Source organism: Lycium ferocissimum, chromosome 2 (assembly GCF_029784015.1).
Source record: "Lycium ferocissimum isolate CSIRO_LF1 chromosome 2, AGI_CSIRO_Lferr_CH_V1, whole genome shotgun sequence".
Classification (NCBI taxonomy): Eukaryota; Viridiplantae; Streptophyta; class Magnoliopsida; order Solanales; family Solanaceae; genus Lycium; species Lycium ferocissimum.
Genome location: NC_081343.1, coordinates 25,418,002 through 25,432,099, shown reverse-complemented (window position 1 = coordinate 25,432,099; position 14,098 = coordinate 25,418,002).

Sequence of the window (14,098 nt, the reverse complement as noted above, 5' to 3'; positions counted from 1 at the left end):
TTTTCATTCATTTCTACGTACTACAACATCAACAAATCATGCATAACACATAAAAGAGACTTGGGACTTACCTTCTTCCTCCTACTTGTTCATACGGCCATGGTGAAGTTCCACAAGAATAAGAACTTTGTTCAATTCAACAACTACCTCATGTTACTTAACACCCTCCAAAGAGTAGAATTGTTTGAGGAAACTATTTTTTTTTTTTTATCACTCTCTCTTGTCTTGCTCGGCTAAGAGCCATGGCCGAATGGCTTGGTTGGCTTTCTCTCCAAGCTTCTCAATTTTTCTAGAGAGTTTTGTGATAAGGATGATTAATGAATCATCTTATACATATAAATGATGCATATGGCCATGGCCCACTAGTCATGTGGCCGGCCACATGCTTGAATTCCCATGAAATTTAATTTCCAAATTTTTCACTTTCTATCCCAAATTTTCATGAATTTTTCAACTTCTCATAATTCACTTTTGATCCCATCTTTCATGAAATATTAGTTCCCATAACTCCACTTTTCACCTCCAATTCCTTAATATTTCCATCCAACATAATTCATAAGCAACTTATATCTTGAAACAAAGTCGGAAGAATAGCCTTGTTCTCAACTCGTCGCAAACCAACTTAGAATATTCCGACGTACGAAGTACGGGGTGTAACATCCTTTCCCCCTTTAGAACATTCGTCCTCGAATGTTCAACTAATCGTATAGGGTCTTAAGAATCTCGATTCAAACTTTTCCTTTTTGTTTCTGGGAAAATTTCGACAGAGTTTCCTCTATATTTCTTGCTATCTCAAAACCTGTACACAAGAAATACCAACAATGCCTCACAGGGCCAAAACACATACATGCATATCACATCATATCACAGCCGCACAGGGCTCCCAATATCATCAACTGTACAGAAATAACAAACATACCTCGTATGCCCAACTCAAACGGCACCTGTTACACTTTCTTGTTTACTTTCCCCCTTTAGGCTTCAACTCGTACTTCGATCACAACTTCAATATCTTTCCCAACATACATCTTCATACCTTTGCTTACCTGCGTACTTCGTGACTTCCAACATCATCAATCACTTCCTTCTATCAGCGTCATTCTTCAACTGCAATCACAAATCGGGGTAAGGAGTCCCATCTCCTATGACTTGGCTCTATGGCACGATCTCAGAGATGAAAGAAGAGTAACCATCCTAAATGCCCCGTAGCCTCCTGTTTATAAATGTGGCGCGCAACACACCATAAACAAGACTCTACCGGACACGACTTTGCGTACAACCCCTAGGACGGACACCGCTCGATACCACTTTGTCACACCCCAATTTCCGATAGGGTGTGATGGGCACCCGACCCTTACCTAGGGCCGAGCGAACCCGCGTACTCCATAATACTCATAGCCATACCGGGCCCACAAAACATAACATAAGCACGGGGTGAAATTTTTTCGGAAAACATACATGCTTTTCGTCTTTTTCAAATCAAATAAAATCCGTAACCATAACAAATGCGTAAACACATGAAATTCATAACACAATGCGTACGATACATCGGCTTACATAGCCGCTTACAAACGGACATCTCATACACACGACACCGTCCGCAAAGTCTCTAACATAACACCGAATACCATACAAAGCATTCGACTCGGCGACACCCGAGGAAATGGAGCTCGCCAATCCAAATTTAACATTATCTGCCGACATCATCTCGCTCATCGGTGGGTACCGCGCGGCATGAAACGCACCCCCCGAAGAAAGGGGGTCGATGCGGAATATGTACTGAGTATGCAAAGCAGAAAATACCGAAAACGAAATAAAGCGTACCAAACGCGAGCATAATAGTCCAGATACCAACGTACTTACATCTGACATCCAAGTCGTACATACATAAATCATACACACACCGCGGCCAGGAACCCAGCGGTTAATATCATAAATATATAAATATACACACACACACACATACATACCGCGGTCAAGAATCCAGCGGTCACGTCACAGCCGCGGTCAAGTATCCGGCGGACGATATCACACGTACACATGCCGCGGCCAAGTATCCGGCGGTCATGGTACAGCCACCCGCGGTCAAGTATCCGGCGGACAATATCACACATACACATGCCGCGGCCAAGTATCCACGGTCATGGCACGCCCCGCGGTCAAGTATCCAAATGGACAATATCACACATACCGGCCGGGACTCGGCGAAAAAGGTAATAACAATACACACGAGCGTAATCGTAAGTAGTCATACAAATATAATTTCTTTTATTACACCCTCAACAAAACAACCCAAGCAAGCCATTCTTTTAAAAGCAAGTCATTAGTCAAGTCAGGTTTATTGGAATTAGTATACAATAGTTACAATCTTTTGAAATCGTTTTTATGTTTCAAAATGTATTATAAAACCCAATGAGATAGTTAAAATAACTATTTATAGTAATCGGGGCGATAGCCAAAAGTTCTTTTTCAAAATCACACAAATATACCAAATAGAGCAACATTGGGAGATCTCGGGATGCGTGGGCCCCACCTCAGGTCGAGCCGAGGCGGCGGACATAAAATTACCGCATTAGGCTACCTAAAGCCATCCATAAAAGTTCCGGAGCGATCCGGACACGTTTACAACAATTACACAGGTTTAAACATTCTTTTGATCAAATAAGAGGATTATGATTCAATTGCGCTGAATGAATAGTAGGCAAAATCAACTCGGCTTTCCGAGAGCAGAATTATCCCCGAGGTTCCGATCTTAGCCTAGTAGGGCTAGGACATGCCAAAGGAAGGAAAGGAAGGCTTTACATACCTTTGTTGTGCCTCACGCTCGTCCAATTTCAATTCCCGTTTCGTCGGAAATCTGCAAATGGTCATCCTTACCAGTTACTATTCATGCAAGTTAACATTTCAACTTTGGTTAAGCATTTGACTACCGAAATTCCGGCAGCACCTCCCCTATAAATATGACATCCCCCGAGGTTCAACTCGGCTCAAAATATCAACAACAACCAAACAACAACACCTACAACCACAATAAACACAATACAATCCGCAACTAGTCTTCTTCTTACCTAATGCAATCGCTTCCATTCCGGCTTCAACTTTCAAATCCATACCAACTCAACCCAACAAACATTATAACAATATCAATATTCAATCCCAAATACATTCTAACATTAATAATCCCTTTCTACACCATTCGGCAATATTCATTTATATTCAATTCAACTTCATATATCCAAACTAGTATCAACAATCGCATGTTCAAGTAACAATCCGAAGCCATTCAAATCCGTTTTAAGAACATCCCAAGGAATCCGTACAATATTTAAAACAACTCAAACACTAAGTCACCTTACCCGAAATCCATCAACTACATTAAGGACCTCAACAACACATTTCCTCTTTCCAAATTCATAAACTACATCAACAAACCATACCTTAACATTATTTTTCTTACAAATTCAAGGACTACATTAAAACCATACTAATTCTTAAATCAGCCCACACGGTTTTAGCTTAACTTGGGATCATTACACTTCATTTTTACATCATATAAAGCATGACGACAACAACCAAAGCACCAAATAACATTAGCTCATTTCATGCACACTAGCAGCCCCTATTCGGCCACTCCTTAGCATACAACATTCCATGAGTTTCATTCATATTCTACACATCACAACAACACATAAACATGTTGAATTCAATTACTCTCCACTCCTACACAACACACACATGTGCACGGCCAAAAGTCACCATCCACGGTCCAACTTCAACATCTATATCTTCATGTTTTTCATTCATTTCTACGTACTACAACATCAACAAATCATGCATAACACATAAAAGAGACTTGGGACTTACCTTCTTCCTCCTACTTGTTCATACGGCCATGGTGAAGTTCCACAAGAATAAGAACTTTGTTCAATTCAACAACTACCTCATGTTACTTAACACCCTCCAAAGAGTAGAATTGTTTGAGGAAACTATTTTTTTTTTTATCACTCTCTCTTGTCTTGCTCGGCTAAGAGCCATGGCCGAATGGCTTGGTTGGCTTTCTCTCCAAGCTTCTCAATTTTTCTAGAGAGTTTTGTGATAAGGATGATTAATGAATCATCTTATACATATAAATGATGCATATGGCCATGGCCCACTAGTCATGTGGCCGGCCACATGCTTGAATTCCCATGAAATTTAATTTCCAAATTTTTCACTTTCTATCCCAAATTTTCATGAATTTTTCAACTTCTCATAATTCACTTTTGATCCCATCTTTCATGAAATATTAGTTCCCATAACTCCACTTTTCACCTCCCTTAATTCCATCCAACATAATATTTCCATCCAACATAATTCATAAGCAACTTATATCTTGAAACAAAGTCGGAAGAATAGCCTTGTTCTCACGGCTACGGGGTTGGGTCGTGACAAAGACGCACTCCAAAGTTTTCACTAATTCGCAAACCAACTTACCAAACGAGGTCGTTACAGTATCATTGGATTCATAAGACTTTCTAGAACACTAATTAGACCTTATTAATCCGATTTTCTAATAAAATTATGGATTTGACCTTTGGGGTTTAGAACGGGGTTTTTGGGTTCACTTTCTAGACCCAAAGCTTTTATAAGATAATATGGGCATTGTTTGTCTCGTATTCTTATGCTTAATCTATGTTTGTGCAGCTTGGGATTGTTTGAATGCTCTGCGAATGGGTAAGGCTCTGCTGTGATTTGACGGACTTCCTACCGGGCATGTTGACACCGTAAACCTTAGCTTATGAATTTTGGTTGGTTGAAAATGGAACTAAAAAGAGGGGTAACGGGATAACGTAAGGGGGTTCCGATACTTGCGAGGTGACGAGCACTTCTATCGAATACCGATAATTCATGTTAAGGGTATTTATGCAATTTCAATTATATAGCCAGGTTTAAATGCCATGCTTTAGGAATTAGTTGGTAGTGCAGAATGATAGCGTCTGTGATTGGGATATGAGGTCCTTTATATACATGCTTCTGTGTTTATTACCTGTCTTGTTTGTGATCAGGTGTTGCTCATCACTCCTAATACTTGTTTAAAAGTGGAAAAGAGCTAAAGACTGATTCTTTATTGCCTAACATTGGTCGCTTATCTTGTTGCATGCTTTATTCATGCTTATCTCATATGCATTGATGGTACTAGTGAAAGGTCCGATGGGAAATGATTTCGGACAGAGTGATGATAATGTTTTGAGACAGATAGACTATATGACAGGTAATGTGAGTCCAAAAAAGGCGAGTGTGCGATGTGGAAGCCTAAAATGGCTAAGACTCGATGTGATCTAGGAGATATAAGAATACGGGTTGGTATATGGACACCACGAGTCCTCCATGGGTCACGATTTGTTAATGTTCGAATGTGTGTGTACCGGGATATGATTACAAGCCTGGCAATGCATCTTGTCATGACCTATTTTGTCTAAGCCGTGCGGGCACTTACCTTCCCACCTCGGTAAGCGAATCCTCAAATCAACAATAAATAAATTCACAAAACATAACTAATCAAGCGGAAAAGAATAGATAAATAAGTCTCACGATATATATATATATATATATATATATATATATATATATATATTGCGGAATAATAACAACACCCCCAGGGTCTAGAATGAATAACACAATAGCATCTAAAGGGGAAACAGTACAAGTCTGGAATCATAATACATAAAGTATCTATGTCTCTGAATAAAATAGAACATAAAGATAGAAAAGTCCTCAAGGCAGCGAACGACCATGCTCACCCTGGAAACTCGAGAATAGAGCTGAAGCGACTATCAGGCACGCATCACGGAAGTGGATCCGACTATCAGGCACGCGTCACAGTACTGGTAGACATCATCGGCCGACTAAGCAGAGCTAACACAGTCCAGATAATAAAGCAGATAAGCAGATAAACCAACAAGTATAAGCCAAACATAATCAATCCAAGTACACGTCATTGCCTAAGTAAGCATCTAATCCCAAATGTGCCAAGTCTGAATATATCAAGTCCAAATCCAACATCACAAGTACATCACCAAACATCTCAAAATCAAGCCATAATGCAATGCAATGCAATAGTGTATGAATGCAATGCAACGCCATGCAAATGCTGTGCATACATGTACTCCGAACGGAAATATCGACCTTTAGGTAGCCCAGTGTGACTCGCGAAGTCTAAGGGCCACCCGTCCCGGATCTTTGCCCAACAGACAGACGGGACCCTGAATCTTTACCCACGGGGGGTTCTCACCGGCAGACCTACGGAGTCCATGCACTATCAACGACTCCCGCACTAACATCGAATATCGGCCATGCAATCAACGATTCTAGAATTAATCATCGAAAATCGGCGATCTTACGTCGCTCAAGTAAAAGAGTTTTATCAAGTATCAATTTCACTCAATCAACGATCCTGGGATGAACATCGGCCATCTTACGTCACTCAAGTAAAACTGAGCCCAACACATCAAGTGTTTCATCAAATATCATCAATATCTCAACAGTGTATCATGAAATGAGAGTGCGTCCAATGCATGAATCACATCAATAATCATGCTATATCACAAGTACCAACTATAGGTAAACCAACAATGTATACGAATCACAAATACCAACGGTGGGTATGCCAATAATATAACCGAATCACAAGTACCAACAGGGGGTACGCCAATAATATATCCGAATATAACTACCAACAGTGGGTATGCCAACTATATCATAATCAAGAGGATAAAACAGAATTCAATATCTACCAACGACTCATGGCATCAAGCCGACAGAATAGAACAATCAAATCACACATAATAGGGTGGCTAACCCCAAACACACAACTGGGCCCAACCTAAGGCAATATCTAACCCGACTTCATACTCGAAGGTTCACATGCTATTTCCAATAATATAATCTAAATATGTGCTTCGCTATACGAAGTCTCACCAAAGGTAAGTCATAACCTACCTGGATGGCTGACCCGTAACACCAATAACTGACTCATTTGCCTTGCCCTTCCGCTGAACCTCAGAACCAAAGTAGTCTAAACATAATCGAATTCTAGATTAGAAATCAGGAAGAACGATACTAATATTGCTACTATTCAATTTAGGGCAATTCTAACCCTAGAAATTAGGGAAACGAGCCCACAAAGGCAAAACGGGAAATTCGAAAGCAAAAGACCAAATTAAATACTAGGTGATCATAACCCAACCACCAATTGTTGATTTAACTCAAGGATTAGCCTAATTTCTGATTTCAAGTAAAACCCCCAAATTGGATATAAACGCTAACTCTTTTATTCCGAAATTCAACACTAGAAAGGGAAGATATATGATTAACAAGCTTAGATTCATCAAAATCTATCATAAACACCATCAATTAGTCATTAATAAGCTTAGGGACCATGTTCATCAAAAACCTCTTCCAACTTCCATCACTAAGGGCTTATTAAAAGGAAAGGGCAGTATAAGATGATTATGATTAAAGAAAGAGTAAAGGAATAAAGATTTACCTCCAAGAATATCTCCAAAATATCTCCAATAACTGTTCCCCCAAGCTCAAATTTCGAAATGAAAAATAATAAGGGTCTAAAGGCTTTTAACACTTCATTAATTTTACAAACTGCCCGTCACCCGCTTTAGCGGCACTGGGGTTGCCCCAGCAGCGCCGCTTTTGCGGTCACTTGACCGCTTCAGTGGTCAAGGCAAAAAGTCTTGGACCGCTCTAGCAGTACCGCTGTCGCGGTGCTGGTGCCGCCAAAGCTGGCACCAGACACAAGAAACTTACCCAAGTTTCACCAATTGATCCAATTTTCTGACTAGTTTCCGAGGCCATCTGCATACATACCATGCACATATACACACATAAAAACACGCTATGAACGCGCCCGCGGCCTCGAAATTCCCATCGAAGGTCTCGTTGACCGAGACAACCCCCGATGTCTTAATTCTAATTTCCCAACCTAAGTCCCAAAATGCATCTGAGTGCATTGGGAACCGAACCAAATACACTCACAAATTCTAAACAACCATCCGGACCTCTCGAAATTGATGAAATTTTAAAAAAGGTCCATTTACCCAAAATTCAACTTTGGGTCAACCATTTTCACATTAAGGTCATATTTCAAAAAAGTTGCCCGAATCCGGTCTAGACACCTCGAGAAGCATGCCAACGGTCCCCTCAGGTCAAAATGAGCTAATCAATACTCGAAAAAGGGCGAAAATGCCGAAAAGACTATAACGACCAAACGGGTCGTTACATCAGATACCAATTGAACCGTCGCTCGTCCTCGAGCGAAGAAAAGAAAGAAAGCGGGGAAATACCTGAATCAGTAAACAACTGAGGATATCGGCTACGCATGTCGGACTCGGTCTCCTAAGTAGCCTCCTCAACAGGACGGTGCTTCCATTGCACCTTCACGGAAGAAATCTCCTTTGACCTCAACTTTCGAACCTGCCTATTCAAGATCGCGATAGGCTCCTCCTCATAAGTCAAATTCTCATCAAGCAATACAGAATCCCAACGGACAATGTAGGTACCATCGGTATGGTACTTCTTCAGTATCGAAACATGAAAAATCAGATGAACTCCTACCAAGCCTGGCAGTAATGCCAACTCATAAGCTACATCACTGTCCACAATCTCAAATGGACCAATACACCTGGGGCTCAACTTGCCCCTCTTACCAAACCTCATAATACCCTTCATGGGTGAAACCTTCAATAGAACCTGGTCACCAATAGCAAACTTCAAATTTCGGACCTTCCGATCCGCACACATCTTTTGCCGACTCTGAGCTGCCAAAAGCTTGGCCCGAATAACTCTCCCTCTATCAAGGGACTCTCTCAATAAATTCGCACTCCAAGGCCGAGCCTCGAACCCATCAAACCAACCAATTGAAGATCTACATCTCCTACCATACAAGGCCTCAAAAGGCGCCATACCAATACTTGAATGATAACTGTTATTGTACGCAAACTCTACCAAGGGCAAGTAGGGCTGGGCATAAGATGGTTCAAACTGAAAAAATCGACCAAACCAAACCGAAGTTAATTTCGGTTTCGATTTTTCGGTTTATTCGGTCCGGTTCGATTTAAATTTATAATATTTCAACAATTCGGTTTGGTTTTCGTTTTATACAAAATTTAATTCGGTTAAACCGAAAAACCAAATTTTAACAAGCCACTTTTTTCTTAAAACATATATTATATATTCCTTGTACAATTCCTTGTAGATTTTTAATAAATTTCCTCAACAATGTATCTTAGAACACCCATTAGCATATTTTCTTGTGGCAATGGGTGTTATCTTAGTTATATTAACATTGCAAATTGTGAATAAAAAACTCTTCTTGGTTAGTGGTAGGAAGATGTGATACAACAAAGTTTGACAAGTAGGAACTACTTATAATCTCCATTCCCTCGATCATATCTCTTGAATTGTAGAGAAGATGTTGGCTGATAAACAAGAAATACTAGTAATAGAGGACTTAAGTGAAATGTGGGGAACAGTTTTGTCACTGCATTAATTTGTATTTTGCCTGATAAAGTGATTATTATGCAGTCAACACTTCTACTGTCTCACACCAAGCTCTATTAGGATTTTCGGGATGATGAAGTATCGTCTTGATGCTTAACCATGTCATCCATAACTAAACCGAAGAAACCGACTGAATAAACCAAACCGAAATTGCGAAAATCGAATTGAACCGAAGTTATTTCAGTTCGGTTTCGATTTCGGTTTCCATTTTATACAAATCGAAAACCGAAAAACCGAACCAAATTTGTGAAATCGAACCGAATGGACCGAACGCCCAACACTAAGGGCAAGTGCTGATCCCAAAGACCACCAAATTAAATAAGACACGCTCTCAACATGTCCTCGAGCACCTGAATGGTCTGCTTGGACTGGCTATTGGTCTGGGGATGAAAAGTTATACTAAGATCCAATCAGGTACCCAACTCTTCATGAAACGCCTTCCAAAACGGGAAGTGAAAATAGTACCCCGATCAGATATAAAAGAAATAGGAACCCCATGTAATCTCACAATATCCCGAATGTACATCTTGGATAACTTCTCCGCGGTATAGGAAACCTGAACTGGAACAAAGTGAGCGCACTTAGTCAACCGATCAACTATCACCTAAATAGAATCAAACTTGCCAAAGGTTTTCGAAAGACCCGTGACAAAATCCATGGTAATCCTCTCCCAGTTTCACTCGGGAATGGGCATCCTCTGAAGCACCCCACTGGGTCGCTGGTGCTCATACTTTACCTGCTGACAATTTCCACACTTAGCCACAAAATCAACTATATCTCTCTTCATCCGACACCACCAATAGTGCTGTCTCAAGTCACGGTACATCTTAGTCGCCCCCAGATGAATGGAATAGCGAGAGCTATGGGCCTCAGATAAGATCAACTGAATCAGATCACCAATATGAGGAACGCTCACGTGTCCTCTAATCCTTAGAATGCCCTCGGAATCAATCACGGCCTCCTTAGCCTCTCCTCTCAAAACTCTCTCGGATCTTACTCAACTGAGCGTCCTCAAACTAATGAGTCCTGATCCGATCCAATAAAGATGACCTCGCCTCTATACAAGCAAAAATCTTGCCCAGGGCAAAAATATCAAGACGGACGAAACTGTTGGCTAGAGTCTGAACCTCCATGGCCAATGGACACTCGAAAATAAACAATTGAGCTAAATTCCCCATACTCACTACCTTGCGACTCAAGGCATCAGCCACCATATTGGCTTTTCCGGGATGATATATAATAGAGATATCATAGTCCCTCGGGAGCTCCATCCATCGGCGCTGCCTGGAATTAAGATCTCTCTGTGTAAAGACATGCTGAAGACTGTAGTGATAGGTGAAAACCTCACAATGAACACCGTACAGATAATGCCTCCAAATCTTCAAAGCGAAGACCACTGCCAACAACTCCAAATCATAGATAGGGTAATTCTTCTCATGAACCATCAACTGACGGGAAGCATAAGCTATCACTCTAGCTTTCTGCATCAACACAACCTCTAAACCCAGACGGGAGGCATCATAATAGACAGCCAAAACCTTACCATTCACGGGTAATGCTAAGATCGGGGCTGTTGTCAAAAGAAGCTTGAGCTTTTGAAAGCTCTCCTCACAATCATCCGTCCACTAGAAGGGAACATCCTTCTGGGTCAACCTGGTCAAGGACGAAGCAATAGCGGCAAAACCCTTCACAAAGCGACGGTAATAACTGGCCAAACCCACAAAACTACGAATCTCGGTAATGGTAGTGGGCCTCGCCTAACCCCTCACAACCTCAATCTTCTGTGGATCAACCATAATCCCCTCCTTAGACACCACATGGCCCAAGAATGCTACAGACTCTAACCAGAACTCACACTTAGAAAACTTAGCAAACAGGCTATTTTTCTTCAACAACCCAAGAACAGAACGAAGAGGGCTTTCATGCTCCTCTCTACTCTTAGAATACACCAAGATGTCATCAATGAACACAATCACAAAGGAATCAAGAAATGGTCTAAAGATGCCATTCTTCAAGGTCATAAATGTAGCTGAGGCATTGGTAAGCCCAAAAGACATCACTAGAAACTCATAGTGGCCATATCTCGTCCGAAATGCTATCTTCGGAATATCCTCCGCCCTGATCTTCAATGGTGATAGTCGGAACGCAAGTCAATCTTCGAAAACACCGAAGCACCCTGAAGCTGGTCAAACAAATCATCAATACGAGGCATAGGGAAATTGTTTCGAATAGTGACCTTATTCAACTGGCGGTAATCAATACACATCCTCATGGTCCTCATGGTCCCATCTTTCTTCTTCACAAACAACACAGGAGCACCCCAAGGGGAGACACTCGGTCTAATAAACCCCTTGCTCAACAAATCATGTATCTGCTCCTTAAGCTCTCTCAACTTAGTAATGCCATCCGATACGGTGGAATAAAAATAGGACGAGTGTCCAGATCCACATCGATACAGAAATCAATGTCGTGATCGGGTGGCATACCCGACGAAAATACCTCCGCGAACTCGCTCACAATAGGGATAGACTCAAGGGGTGGAGATGCAACCGTCGTATCACGAACAAGAGCTAAATAAGCTAGACACCTCTTACTTACTAACTTCTTCGTTCGAAGGAAGGAAATGATCTTTTTCGGGGGGGGGGGGGGGGGACTAGGAGTATCTCTCCACTCAAGCCTAGGAATGCCTAGCATGGCTAGGGTGACTGTCTTGTCGTGATAGTCCAAGATCGCATGATAAGGAGAAAGCTAGGACATACCCAATATAATATTAAAGTCCACCATATCGAAAATCATCAAATCTACCCAAGTGTCATATCCCATAAAAGTAACCAAACAAGACGGGTAGACTCGATCAACAATCACAGAATCTCCGATCGGAGTAGATACATCAACAGGTATATCTATGCTATCACAAGGCAAATCCCAACCAATGGCATGAAATACAGATACATACGTATAGGTGGATCTAGGATCAAATAACACAGACGCTGCTCTATTACGGACAAAAATAGTACCTGAAATCACAGCATCTGAGGCCTCTGCCTTGAGCCTACCGGGAAATGAGTAACACTGGGCTCCACCACGCCCAGTCTGAGATCCCCCTAGCGTACTCTGAGTACCACCTCGAGCTGGTTGGGACCTACCCTGAGAACTATGGGGAGTACCGCGGCCTGGCTGAGCACCGCCTCTCTGAGAAGTCACACCTCGACCATAAGATGATACAGGAGTCCTCGACGGCTGATAATCCCGCCTGGGTCAGGGACAACTACTAGAAACATGCCCAATCTCTCCACAAGAAAAACAGGTAAGAGGAGTCGAATGCTGAAACACGAAAGCTGAATACCCGGATGAAGCAGCCCTATGCGCCAGTCTGGAGAATCAACTCTTAGGAGCTCTCTACCTGGGTGGCTCACTAAGGGAATTCTATAACACTGAATGAACAGGATGGCCGGAATATGGCTGATGCGGCCTCAAAAACTGACCGGCGCCCCTCGAACCAGAACCCCCAAAACTGCCAGTCTGACATAGCCTCTTGTCACCACTACTAAAAACACGGGCCTTAGCGCTCTCAACCATAGAAGCATGCTCGATAATGGACTGGAAGGAAGCCCCCATAGACTCCATCTGAAGAGAAGGAATCAATAGAGAGCCCACTAGTCTGTGAACCCTCGCCGGGAGTAGTAACACCAGCTGCCACCTACTGGACATCAAAATAAAGTAATACTCTAGCCATAGTATCATGCATAGCCTGATCATAAGTAACCTCGGGCTGTGTCTGAGCTGGAGCCATATCCTCAGGCTCAGGAAATGGAGATCTCTCTCAGCGCTGTCCTACCGCTGGAGCTCTACCCCTAGCTTGGGCAGCCCCGCGGCCTTTTGCTCTACCGCGTCCTCTGGCTATCGCACATACGCCCTTGGGTGCCAGGCGTAGCTGCGGGCTCTGGCACCTGACCTCGGGCCATAGTAACTCGAGTCCTCACCATCTATGAGAGAAAAGATAAGAGTCAGATACTAATTTGATCTTTTCACATACCAATTAGAATAAGGTAGCCCGAAGGAAGGAAAGAGAGCGAGATTTTCTAAATGTCCTATAGCCTCTCGCAGATAAGTACGGAGCTCATCATACCGATTCGCGAGACTCCACTAGACACGCTCTTGTATTAAAGACCGGGTAACTTAGGGCTCTGATACCAACTTGTCACGACCTATTTTGCCTAAGTCGTGCGGGCACTTACCTTCCCATCTCGGTAAGCGAACCCTCAACCCAACAATAAATAAAGTCAAAAAACATAACTAATCAAGCAGAAAATAATAGATAAATAAGTCCCACGATATATATATATATATATATATATATATATATAGTAGAATAGTGCGTAATAATAACAACACCTCCCAGGTCTAGTCTGAATAACTCAAGAGCATCTAAAGGGGAAATAGTAAAAGTCTGGAATCATAATACATAAAGTATCTATGTCTCTGAATAGAATAGGACATAAAAATAGAAAAGTCCTCAAGGCAGCGGACAGCCATGCTCACCCTG